The 14666-nt window shown below is 34.3% G+C and overlaps 1 non-coding gene across 1 annotated transcript; it reads right to left on the bottom strand.

Moving 5' to 3' along the window:
• Positions 1–10641: 10641 nt before the first annotated feature.
• On the bottom strand, positions 10642–10713 carry Trnaa-cgc. The gene has a single exon. It is a non-coding gene; the product is annotated as a tRNA-Ala (tRNA).
• Positions 10714–14666: the final 3953 nt, after the last annotated feature.

The following is a 14666-nucleotide window of genomic DNA, read 5'->3' as shown; positions in this document are numbered from 1 at the left end:
TTTTTTTATTTAAAGTATACTTAATTTAAGTAAAATTAACATAAGATTACTCAATTTGAACATATTTAATCTAAAATGACTTAATTTAAGTATAAAAAGAGTACATTTGTCTAATAATAGACTTAACCTAAGTTGCTTAATTAAATTGGCTTATATTTATGTGTATACTTAATTTAAGATGACTTAATTAAGTTACTTATTAGTATACTTAAATAAGTATGACTTAATTTAAGTATACTTAACTTAAGATAACTTAATTAAGTATGACTTAACTATAAGATGACTTAATTTAAGTATACTTAACTTAAGATGGCTTAATTTAAGAATACTTAACTTAAGATTACTAATTTTAAGTTACTTCATTTGATATGACTTAAGTAAACTTTACATAATACGAGTTTGGAACTTATTTACTGGACAATACAAATTATATTTTTCTGATTGACGCAGATTGAATATAATTAATGAACTATATTTTGGATCATTTGCTAATAAATATAAATTACAAAATTACGTTTGGGTTGGTTTCTGTAATCGCTTCAATACAAACTATAATTTTCTGATCAATATTTTTATTTATAAAATGTTTATAGAAAATTATCTTCTTGTTAGTTATAGAGAAGGTTGAGAAACACTGACCTACTATCAAAAGTAGCAGCGGCAACGGCGGTGGCGGGTCGGGGCTCTCCAGCTGAATCGATTTTAACCCTACACAAGAGAAAGGAGAAAATAAATGTATAGAAGAACCAGAAGGAATTCAAAGTGAAGAGGAAATGTATTTGTATTCACGCCTTGCTGTAGTATCCGGACGCTGCAGCAGCGGCACCAAATAATTCCGTTTGGGGCAGTAGCATTTTATGCCCATCTTCCATTACCATCCCCTCTTTTGGCGGCTTTTGAAGAGAGACGGCAGGAGGGACGGTGTGTGTGTGTGTGTGGATTCGCTGGATTTGGGGGAATGTTAATGCAGTTTGCAGCGCCGTCCTCGACACTTGCCGTATTGTTTATGGCACCGTTTGGTCAGTAATTACAACAATGTTACCGGAACCAAAACCCCATCCGCCCAACCCCTCAACCAAATTAATTACCGCCATACGAGCCTACACCGAAACACCAATCTATAAAATAATATTTACACTAATTAACCGATAAATTATCCACCTGCAACATCCCTTTCACTCTTGAACTGCATACAAAAAAATTAGAATTAAACCGAGTCGGAGTGAATCCCTGCATCTGATCGCATCTTACATTGCTTTGTGATGATCACAGTAATTAACTCACTGTTAATAACTTAGTTCCAAAGTCCTAAACTCCGTACACTGCGTAACCATTCCTGTGCAAACTTATACGAATTAATATCGGGACAGCAAACAACAACGTTTATGCAGTTCTCATTTTGTTGAAATTTTATTCTTCCTTAAAATTGTAGAATCTTTGTATTTATCTATTATTATAGATGAAAATATTAATTTTATAAAAAAATGATCTACTAATAAGTAGATATACAAATTATGTGAGTTATTTTTTAAAATTTTGTATTTACTTACAAAATTATTATTACAAATTAAAATGGTTCATGAAATGAAGTGTCAAAATATTATATTATAAACAATGGTTGCGTGGGAATAAGGTTGAGAAACGCTTTTGAAGATTAAACTTTTTATGGAAAAAAAATAGGTTATTTAGCAAGATTTAATAGCAATAATTTCTATTTTTCGTTGATAATTGGATATTGATTATGAAATGTGATTGTAGAAATGGGAATGTGTTTTGGAATTGCAGATTTTGAGATGGTATTTGGTGCATAGTTAGCGTCCTATCAGCGCATTGGTAGTGTTGAGGTGTTTATGAGTGTGGGCTGTATTGGGCCATCAGGAATAACTAATAAATCCGTTATTAATTAATGCGGCATGAGGACGCGCGTGCGTTTTGCGTCGGATGCTGGTTAGATACATGCCTACTACCTATGTATGTATAGTATGTATGGTATGGATGGATGGATGCATGCAAGGCTGTATCCAGCTGTATACTGGCGCATGTAATGTTATACAGGTTGCGGTTCTGGTGTGCTGAAGCTTCTCGCTCCCAATGATCGACAATGAAATCAATATAATTTGCATACATTTACGTACATAATTATAACAAGCTGCGTATTTATATACATGTCCAGATAATTGGTTTTGTGTGTATATGATTATATGGGGGAGAGAGCGAGATGGGATATTAGCAGGGAGCAGCTAGCAGCATCAGCAGGGATATACATATCTAGTGTGTATGTACGTGTGACCGAGAGTGTCCACACACAGAGAGAGAGCTCATATTGATTAAATGTCATCCGGCTCTTCACGCCCGATTTACCATCCACTCACTCCACATGCACTGGACCTTACTCCCGAACAATTCACTCCTATCCCTTACAAAGCCATTAATGCATCCTAAATTTTGACAAAACAACGCACAACTACAACAACTCATCTTCTCTCATACAATAAAACAAACAGTTACAACGAAGAAACCAATTAACATCTCTAAAAATATCTATATTAAAAATCTAATATTTAATTAAATTCACTGTAACTAAATCGGCAAAATCGACGTTTATACTTTAAATTTAATGTTAATTTAATTTGGTATAAGTAAATAAATCACTTGAAACCTTTCGACAGGTTCCAACTTAAATGTATATAAAAATACTAATTTCAGTACGCCAGGAGTCCCCAACCTTTTTGCACCCAAGAATGCCAGTCGGGCACCATCTATTTTTTTTTCAAGGTAAATTTATAGTTGGGCATATTCAATAATACTCATAATGCACAATAAAATAATTCCGCACACGTAAAACTGTCGGCGGGCGACATGGCGCCCGCGGGTATAGAGTTGGGGATCCCGGCACTACGCAATACTTGTCAAGTAACGTATAGTTAGTTGACAAATAACTCTACGCATTTATAGGCTTTTTAACTTCTTTGCCAAGTACCTTATCAAATATTTTGTAATGTGTGAGTCTCTGGCTTACCAATTATTGAGAAGAGTAGGATATAAAACTTGTGAAGTAACGCGTAGTGTGTATGTAAAAATTGTTTAATTTAAGTCCATCTTTATGCAGGTACTTGAACAAGTTACTCGTAGTAGCTACACGATAATATGCACATTTATAAAATTATTTTCAATAAGCAAAACTTTTTCAGCAAGTTGAAAACTACTACAATATTTCTCAAGTAATTCAGCAAGTAATTCAAAATAAAACGTATTTCATTTAAGTGTCTCTTTATGCTACATGTACATAAGCAAATTACTTGACAAATATTGCGTAGTATATAGCTGCAGGATAATGTGCACATTTATTAATTTATTTTCAATCAGTAAAACTTCTTCAACAAGTTGAAAATCACAACGATATTTCTAAAGTAATTCATCGAGTAACGCGTAGTGTTTATATAAAACGTATTTCATTTAAGTCCTTTTTCATGATACAAGTACATAAGCAAGTTATTCGACAATCATTATTACTTGATAATATTTTTATAACTGCACAAATACTTGCACATTTATAAAATTATTTTCAATCAGTAAAACTTCTTCATCAAGTTGAAAATCACTACAACATTTCTCAAGTAATTCATCAAGTAACGCATAGTGTTTATATAAAACGTATTTCATTTAAGTTTCTTTTTATTCTACATGTACATAAGCAAGTTACTTGACAAATATTGCGTAGTATATAGCTGCATGTTAATATGCACATTTATAAAATTATTGTCAATCAGTAAAACTTCTTCAACAAGTTGAAAACCATTACGATATTTTTAAAGTAATTCATCAAGTAACGTGTAGTGTTTATATAAAACGTATTTCATTTAAGTCCTTTTTCATGATACAAGTACTTAAGCAAGTTACTTGACAAATATTGCGTAGTATATACAGGGCAACCCTAACTATATGGTTAAATGGGCAATAGTCCCGGGTCGCCAGCCTTTTGGTGCGGCAATTTTGCTTCTTCTCCCATGTATTTTCCTTATGTAGAGGGGCACAATATTCCTAGTAGATCAAGGGCGCCAAATATCATAGGACCGCCCTGAGTATATAGTTGTACTGATAGTATACACATTTATAATGGTTTTGAAACAGTTGATCTGCAGGTTAAAATCCACTGTTCTAAATGAATCTATTGAAGAAGTAAACGCTTAAGCACAGCGTTCGTTACATAACAGCTCAACGGAAGAAACGCTAAGTAGGAGGCTGCACTCTGTATATACATTCCCATTATGCGCGCATCTAACAATAACGATCTTATTAATAAATAATTAAAGAATTCAACGGGAACCAAAGAAAATGAACAAGAATAAAAAAAAGGAGAAGAAGAAGAATATGGTTGGAAAATCTGAATTGAAAAGATCCACTCGAGATTCTCATTAATTTAAATTAATGAGAAATAATATTAATGATGGAATGATTCGGAGATGCGAACATTTTGTTCGTGCCAGCACTCAGAAATGAGCGGCATAATGAAATACCATTTAAGCCATTAGTTGTAGAACATATGCATGATACGAGATATATAATATTACTTTGCGTAGTGCTGCTGTTGATGCTGCTGCTACAGCTTTTTAATACGCCTTGCTTTGCCTTGCATCTCCCTTTAACAGTTTCTTATAATTATTGTAATCTCACATTGTATCGCATTATCGCTCGGCATATTCAGGAAGTAGCTTGTATTAATTGACTTTAATGCCACTGGCGATGCGTATTTAAAAGAGCGTTAAGTTTATATCTCTTCAATATTTATATATGTGAGGAAAGAGAGAAAGAAAAAGGCAGAAGTTTTCACATCGTAAATTATTTTTAATATTTTTTTAAATACAATGGATATAAATATATAATTTTTGAACATTTAACTTATTAAATATTTCATAATACAACATAATGTGACTTTACTGAATATTTTTTATAAAATAGGTTCTAAAGACGTCAAATTAAAAGATTTTTTTTCAGTACATGTGGATTTTCGGTTTTCTAACAAAACATTCGCAAAACAATTATGAAGTCATTAAATATATAATTAGGTTTCAATTCTCCGATGATTGCTTACTTAAACCTTTATAACTGCCATTCCTATAATCAAATGATTTACAAAAACAATGAAATACATAATTTAATTAGTTTTCTTAACAGTAATTATAAATATTTAATGTATTTACAGACTGATAAGAATTCGATTCGATTCGATAAGAAAGTAATAAAAATTAACAAGATTATTAAAAACTAACATTATATGGTTACAAACATATGTGTTCTTCACGTCACGGTGAATCACGATGATGCTACGGACAAGCACGAACGTTAGAACAATCCTTATATAATTACTGTAGCAGCAAAATATAAACCAATCATGAAAAGTGAGTACAATCGATAAGAAAGTTATAAAAATTAGGTGATTCATAAAAATTTCCTTATATGGTTACAAACATGTGTTCTTCACGTCACGGTGAATAACGATGATGCTACGGACAAGCACGAACGTTAGAACAATCCTTACATGATTACTGTAGAAACAAATTATAAACCAATCATGAAAAGTTAGTACAATCGATAAGAAAGTTATAAAAATTAAATGATTATTAAAAATTGCCTTATATGGTTACGAAAACGAGTCGCTGCCGCGGTGAATCATCTGTTGCCGTCGATCGAACGTTGTGCCAATTCTTATAAATTGTGTTTATTTCAAATTTACAGAAAAAAGTCAGAAAAATCGTATAATTAAAAAATATTTGTTGAATAAATACAAATCTATAAATAATAAATTAAATTTTTCATATTATAAACTAATTACTGTATATCAATTATATTATACTCTAACTATTCGATAAATTATTATTTTTAATTTAATTTATATTTGTTTTATTCCTATTTGCTTTTATTTAATATGAACTATTTCCGGTTCAAAGGATTGTTCGTAAGTCGAGGGAATTTTAAAAATTTCAAAATGTACTTACAAATACTTTTCAATGTAGACATCACCATTATTTAATAAAAAACGACAAAAGAAAAAAATGGAACAGAAATTATCAATTTTTGTTTGGACAGTTATTTTTTAACACTATATATGTCCTTGTAACAAGTTAGAGCTTTTAGAATTTTTTTCGTAAGTCCGTTAGTCGGAATACCTTGTATATGGAAGATTCCAGACAACTTTAAATAATAAATTCAATAAGTTGAGAAACAATGGAAATTATTAATTTCATATTGAAATTGGTGATTTTATTAATAGAATTTACCTACATTATCTGATGAGAATGCTAAAAAATGAGTTTTGTGTCAACTTTATATTAAATGAATATTTATATATCTTTTATGACTCAGACACGAAGAATCGCCGCTGCTTTGAACGTTCACACAACTCGTATTAGGCCACAAAAAGAGTTTTGAACAGTAGATAATTGAGTAACAAAAATTTAGTTGCAGCTGAGAATCACACCGCCAAATGTTTCGTTCTTAACAATTTTATTGGTTCTATCGTTAAAGTCAGCCCTCATTTTTGTTTCTGGCTAGAAATATAAAATTTTCTTATAACCATATCTAATCCAAATGTACACAAAAATTAATTAATTAATATTTGAAAGGATTTGTGTAATCTAATTTATTTTAGATTTAATTTAAGAAAATAATACATTAATTTTTAAATTTAAAAAAAATACATTTTATATATTAAAATATATATTTTAGAATGAGAAAATGTGACATAAGATATGTGAATTTCATAAAAAAAAATGCAATAATTGTTAGCTGATTATTGCAAAAACGCCTTATTTGGGCACGAAAACGTAGCTCATCTGCGTCACGATGAATTACTTGCAGCTGCGCACGTTTAAACAATCCTTATTTGGGCAAGGAAAGAGTGCATTCGATACGAAAGTAATAAAAAATACATGATTGTTTTAAAATCCGTCTTATATGGTGACGAAAACACGAATCGACGCGAATTGTCACGAAGTATAGACTGTAACAGCAAATTTGAAACGTTAGAACAGCGATTTTCAACCAGTGTGCCGTGAAAATAATTAATTCAATTATTTTTCGATGATGTAATACATTTTATTCCATACATTAAAATCATCTACATTGTTAAGATTAATTAGAGAAAACATTTATGTAAGGTAACTAAAGCCTTACATTATTTTTCAAATTAAATCAACTTATTAATTGAGATTTTCTAAGTACTTGTACGTCTCAAAAAAAAAGTTCTTCTTAATTGATTGATGCAATTAGTTTTATAAACACATATGAATAATACTTGCTAAGTAATATTTGAAAAATAAGTTTAGGGTCAAACAAAAATGGTTGAGAAACACTGGATTTATATATTTTTTTCGATTGTAATCGATGTTTGTTTCGTTGCAATTACGTGTCTTTTTGTGTATGGTGCGAATGCGTCGAAAGAAGTTTCGCGTCAAGTTATTGTTGTGTGTGTTGGTTGTATCATTCATTGTATTCAAGTTCAGTGGATGTTGTGGTATTTGAAGTGGTTTGCGCAGAATGGTGGGGGCGGCGGGCTTTTGAAAACGCTGCTTCTGCTGCTCATTTAAGCCGTACGGGCTAAAACGGTTGGAGTCGCGGTGAACGCGGAGGAGTTAAAAGGAGGATGAGGATGAAAAGGAGGAGGAAAAAGATCAAGTGCAAGTCCGCGCAAGAAGAAAAGAGAAAGAATGCAAGCAGGATCTTCGTGAACCCGTAGATATATATATATACATATGTGTTGGTGTGTGTGTATATATACATGCATATACATAAGGCGTCGCATTTTTGAATTGACGCGGTGTATAAACATCTCGTTTGCAAATGCATACATAAAGAGTGCCTGCATATAACTTACGGTGGCACTGATCCTTGTCTCTTTCTCTTGGAGCGATGTTGCCATCCGTTTGCCTGGCTCCTTTCAACCAGCGGTTAACTCAGCATCCTCCTCTTCCTCTTTCTCGTATCTCTTTTTCTCTCTCTGTCTATCCAAACAGATAGTATTCTTATTTTTATCAGCTGTTCCCCTTCTTCGCAGATATCTCCACTCCAGCGGCGCACCCCATTGCAGCCACCGCCACCGCCGCCCTCCCAACACAGGCACGTAACCAGAGGGGTGGCCCAGATCCCAAAAATCTATATAATTCTCTCCTTCCACTCCTATATACACACACATACCAAACCTATTTATTACACAAAGTTAACTAACCATTCATTGATAGATTAACCCCATTAAATAGAGATATAAATTTAAGATCCAATTACTAAGAAATAGAAAGAAATCAAGCAATTATTATATTAAACTTTCAAACATTAATAAAAAAATTATATTACATATTATTAAGAAGAAAATTTCTTATATATTATTCATAAGGATTTACATAATTCGTGCAAATTTCTTATATTTCATGTCAGTTGTAATTGTTTACTATTTAATATAGTAAAGCCATACTTAACCTAGATTATATTCATCATTTGTCAGTAGTGTAGTTTATGTGACGTGAGTATGGTGTAACGTGACGTTATAACAGCTTGATGTGGCGTGATAATAACTTAACGTGACATAAACGTGACACGATGTATTAAAATTTGTTTTCATATTAAGATAATGTCTACGAAATAAACAGCAACTTGTGATATCTGTATTAATTTCATAAGGGTTTATTCATAAGAATTTACATAATTTACTCATCGCACAAAGTTCTTATATTTAAAGTCAGTTGTAATTGTTTACTTTTTACAATAATAAAGCAATAGTTAGCCTAGATTATTTTATATGTCAGTATTGTGGTTTTCGTGACGTGAGTATGGTGTAACGTAACGTCTATTATCACGTCACGTTACGTGACAAAAGCGTGACGTTACGTATTGAAAGTAGTTTTCATATTAAGCTAAAATTTATGAAATAAAGAGCAACTTCTGATATCTGCATTAATTCTATAAGGGTTATTGGTACAACGATAAAAGCTGGTTTATTCATAACGATTTACACAATTTACTCATCATGCAAAGTTCTTATATTTCATGTCGGTTGTAATTGTTTACTTAACCTAGATTGTATTCATCATATGTCAGTAGTGTAGTTTTCATGATGTGAATATGTTGTAACGTGACGTATAAGACTTGATGTGGCGTGATAATAACTTAACGTGACATAAACGTGACACGATGTATTAAAATTTGTTTTCATATTAAGATAATGTCTACGAAATAAACAGCAACTTGTGATATCTGTATTAATTTCATAAGGGTTTATTCATAAGAATTTACATAATTTACTCATCGTACAAAGTTCTTATATTTAATGTCAGTTTTAATTGTTTACTTTTTACAATAATAAAGCAATAGTTAGCCTAGATTGTTTTATATGTCAGTATTGTGGTTTTCGTGACGTGAGTATGGTGTAACGTGACGTCTTTTGTCACGTTACGTGACAAAAGCGTGACGTTACGTATTGAAAGTTGTTTTCATATTAAGCTAAAGTCTATGAAATAAAGAGCAACTTCTGATATCTGCTTTAATTACATAAGGGTTATTGGTACAGCGATAAAAGCTGGTTACGATCCTGCTCCTGCGCCACTCCACTCCACTTGTTTATCCATCTTTGTCCCGTTGTTTCCTTCGCAGTTTAACCTATGATCAAAAGTCCGCTGGAACCGCGAAAGTTCCCCTCAGACTCTTCAAATTGTACCTTTTATCCCGATGGCATAACCCCTATCCTTCGTACAAACCAAGCAAGCAACCACCTCCTCTCTCTCTCTCACTCCAAATTCCCCCCACCACCACCCCTGCAGACGATCCGAAGCTGCTACCGCCGCTCGTTCATCTCCCGTTACCCCTACAAACTGTGCCACCCCCACCATCAACAGAATATGTACCCCTACGGCAGCGCACACACTCACACAATCTAACACTTCTTCATTTGTTGACTCTGTGAATCAATACTTGGGGCTTTTCGGCACAAGTCGGCCGTATCCGGGAGTGATATCGCAGGATCAGGATAATTACAAAACGGCCCATGTGACGGCTGTCATCTTTCTGCGAGCAGCCCCACTCCTTACCGCGCGCCGCCTCCGACGTCGCCGACGCTACCGACGCCGTTCGGTAAAACAAAAACCCACCACCTACGACGCGCCGCCCCCGTCGCCACGTGACCCGAAAAACTCGCACCGACCGAGCTATGAATCAAACTAATCAACACAAATGCGCTTCTCTGACCCACATCCTACACGTAACCCGCAACGCGCCTGCTTTCAATTATTAATACCATTATGTAATTAAATGTATTTATTAGCACGAAACATAATCAAATAAGTACATTACATACCGTTAAAACCAATGAATTACATTGCTTATATATTCATTCATTATTAAAATAATAAATACAACTACTTACATTTTCTACTATATTTTTGTTTGCATCAAAATAATTTATCAACAAGAATAACAAACAATTATCACATACTAATTCTATACTTCAATATTAATTATAATTAATAGATTTTGTTTATTGTTATTACACATAAAATGTAATTTCTAAACACAAAACATTTGTATAGAATCTGCGTATTCTAATACCATAATATAAATACTATAATAATTGTTTAAAGAACAAAAAGATTACTTTGGAGGAGCTGGGATTTGAACCCAGGACTTTCAGCATGCGAAGCAGACACTCTACCACTGAGTTACACCCCCGATATGTAAATATTGGCTTATTGCACTTTATTAAGTAATTTCCTGAAATTCAGTAATTATAGCATTTATATTAATAAATATAGTAAAACTAACAATAAATAGCTAATTGAAGTATTAAAACATTTCAAGGTCTCGATTTTAAAGATAGATCAGTCAAAATAAAATTGATTCATAAGGATTGTTACAGGCAACCCAAGTTGCAACCATGCACCACAAGAACAGTTGATTGACCCGGCACATCCACCAAAAACTATGACCAACGTTTTGTTGATGCGCCGTGGTGTGTGGAGGGGCGGCTGCTAGTATTAGTTAATTAGCTGGTGAAGCCCCTGGTGTTGTAATTAAAGCTAATATCAGCGAGTGGAGCATCACGTTCCATGCAGAAGCAAATAAACGCGCGGCGGCTGTGTTTCGGTGGCGGCTACGGCAGTGCGGGAGGCGGCGGCTGTTTCCCCTCTGTCCACCACTACCTCCCTTGTCAAAGCTGTGAGGCGCATGTGCGGGGGGGTGGCAGCGCAAAAACGCCGAGCTGGGAACACAGAGAGACGCGACGAGACCGATCTGCAAACCAGACAAATGAAAATGTACAATGAAACGAAAAGAAAATAACAAATGACATTCAGGGCGCAAAGTTTCTCTTTTCAGCGGCAACGCCAACGCCGCCTCCAAACCCCTGCAGCCCTGCCCGCTCTAACAATGCTTGAATGAGGGTTGAACGAGGATTTATCATTGCGCGCACGTCATTCTCTGGATAATACCAATATTTCATTCAAGTCGCTCAACAGATAAATATCAATAAGTTAGTTACATATAACATATTCAAACTGTACTTTTCTGCATTCATTAAATCATACGTACATATTTTAATAATATATTTTATTTCTAAATTAATATTTAATAATTATAATAATACAAAATTAAAAGTAGGCTTTTTAAGAAGCTATGATCTAGAATAGAAATGTTAATATTAGGGGGATCGGAAAGTAATGTCGTTTTTGCGCATGTCAATATTTGTAATTGTTATAATTTATCAGCTCATTGTGTACTTCAAAGATATTTTAATCTTTGCAAGTTTGGGTGAAATAGCAAGCCAAATACCAGAAAAGGTGGTTTCAGAAGGACGCTACCAAACATATTTTCGATGTTTTCCAAGTGCATTAGACGTTCCTAATACCAAATATAAGGTTTCTAAGTTCAGATACGGTAATTTTGATCTTTACAACTCGTATCGATCAGGAAGACTTTTGATAATGACGTATTAAAAGCGGAAGTAGAAGTAAATCCATTTCAGACAATCGAGGAACTGTCAAATAGTCTTAACCGACCTTGGTTTACCATCATTTACAGCAGATTGGTAAAGCAAGCAGAGCAGGTATTTGGGTCCCACATAATCTGTCCAAGGAAAACAATTCCTATATTCATATTTTGATCACTCGATCACTGGAGATGAAAAATGGGTTCTCCATGATAATCTAAAACGCAAAACGCAGTGGGTTTACATTCCAAAAAACGTTTTTGTGTGTGTGATGGATTCACGAAATCGTACATTTTGAAGTGCTGAAACCTGGAAAAACTGTGAATGCAGACCTTTACTGTTCGATCAAATCAATCTTTAATTAAATGTGGTCAGCGATTGTCAACAGAAAAGGCGTTATTATGCAACACGAAACGATAACATATTCTATGTGACAAATTTTTTTTAATGACATCCAAAATGCTATTTCCAGATATTTTGAAAAACTATTTGAATTTGCACACTAGATGCCAAACGGTTGTTGATAACGAGAGTGATTACATCATTAAATAAAAATAAAAACAATTTAAAAAGAAACGACATTACTTAAATCAGCGTTTTCCAAACTGTGAGGTCCTGGGTAGGCGTGGACTAGTCTAAGGGGAAGCGCGAATATTAGTAGCAGTGAGCAATTTTCCAAATATCTGCTAAAGTATAGATACATTTCTGTGCTCTTATCCATATTGCTGTAATACGCGCTCAAAGTTGAAAAACTGAAATAATAACGTTCGAAAAAGCAGTCTTTTCACATTTCATTGATTTACTCGAAAACTATAATAGATAAAATGAATCCAATATATGCATATGAAAGCTGAATGTTTGGGGAATCCAACAAGTATAGATACATTGCTGTGCTCTTATCCATATTGCTGTAACCATATTGCTGTAATACGCGTTCAAAGTTGAAAAATTGAAATTAGAACGTTCGAAAAACAGTGTTTTCACATTTCATTGATTTACTCTGTAATACGCTGTAATACGCATTTCTTTTATAAAATGGAGGGGATTGGGGAGGCGCCAAATGATTACATACTTTTGTGGGAGGCGTAGTAACATCAAGTTTGGAAACCACTGACTTAAACTGAGTATCAAAGTTATAAATATGACGAAAGAGAAATTAATATAAAGAATAAGAAATAAAAATAATGTGTTAGGATTGATAGCAGTGTACACTTTGCAATGTTTCCAAAATAAAGGTTTTGAAGGGTGAGTTAGATCCATTTACGTTGATTTAATTTGGTCGTGTAAATTGAGCACGATCTAATTTCGATATGGATGTCCATTTGGAGATCACTATGTTCTTGCACGCATTCGTTTGCTTAATTTATTAATTACAAGGTGGAGGGTTGAGAGGGGGGTGTTTTCGGTCAGGGCCGTATTTCTGGATCAATTCTTTCGTGGCGGAGAACCGTGTTTCGTGAGCAGCGCAACATCTTTGTGTTGTAATATAAAGTAGATGCGGTAATAAATACGGCGAACTCAATTTTCCGTGAGTGCAGAGCGCGAGGGAGGAACGAGGGTGTGGAGGAGAGGGTCCCGGGTTTGGAATAGGGTTGCTCCGAATACACACACACATATCTATATATATATATACACCCTTAACTTTGGGGGTGGCGGAGCGGTCCAGGGGGTGTAAGAGGGAAGTGATGTATCGTGCGGACTTTTAACCGAAAACCCGACACCATCTGTCGCTTTGGCGCTCGCGTAAAAAGCGGATATCGAAAAAAGAGAAAAACAAAGCGTAATGTACGTGCATGGATGTGTACGTATACGTATACATTTGGTGTGCGCGTGGGAGTATCAGTTGTGCAAATATTATTGGAAATAATCAGGAGGAGGAGGAATACGGGGGCGACCGATGGAATCCAACAAGTCGCGGCGCCGCGACGCTTTAGGCGGTCAACTTCCTGGCGCCTCTCTCACCCTTTCCTTCTTCCCACCATTCCCGCTCCTCCACCGATTCATCCCTATGCCGCGTCGCCACCCCTTCTCCACCACCGGCGTCCTTTATTCCGCTCTCGTTCTCCAAACATTAACTGAATCCTCCAACTCATGAAACCCCCCGAACCTCTCATCCGAGAACCACCCACCGAAACCACACGGAAGGTTACAATATTGAAACTAAAACTACCCCACCGGAACAACAACGCCTCCAACGAAAACAGAGAGAGGAAAAATAAACAGAAAAAAAAATCAAACACAAAGAGAGTGTGATTGTGTGAGGAAGAGAGTAGAGAGGATCCACCCACGCGCGTGCAATAAAATTTAATTAAACCGTTCATTATTTATTAAGGTTCAATTACAATCCCGGCGCCTAGGATCGACCGACGATGCTGCAAAAGAATGCAATTGTTGTCGCAATTAGCATTAATTTAAATTACCATTTTAATGAACAGAAACATACACGAATAGATACTAAAAAAAATAAACAATCTGAGCAAAAAATATATATGAACTCTGAAAACGAATTAGCTACAATCGTAATTGCTAAAGCCATCAAGTAATTATAGTTTTACTTATGGTTGTAATATTGCAACATAACTTTAATATGTGTACCTTATTTAGTATATAATTAGACTACTTATTACTTTACAAGTAACTTGACAAGTTTCATGTGGATATCTAGTATAGTGCGTACAAAAATATATGTAAATTGAAG

This window comes from Nicrophorus vespilloides, unplaced genomic scaffold, assembly GCF_001412225.1.
Source record: "Nicrophorus vespilloides isolate i.1.1-1 unplaced genomic scaffold, Nicve_v1.0, whole genome shotgun sequence".
Taxonomy (NCBI): domain Eukaryota; kingdom Metazoa; phylum Arthropoda; class Insecta; order Coleoptera; family Silphidae; genus Nicrophorus; species Nicrophorus vespilloides.
The sequence above is the reverse complement of the archived record's forward strand: the minus strand, read 5'-3'. Positions and strand labels throughout refer to the sequence as shown.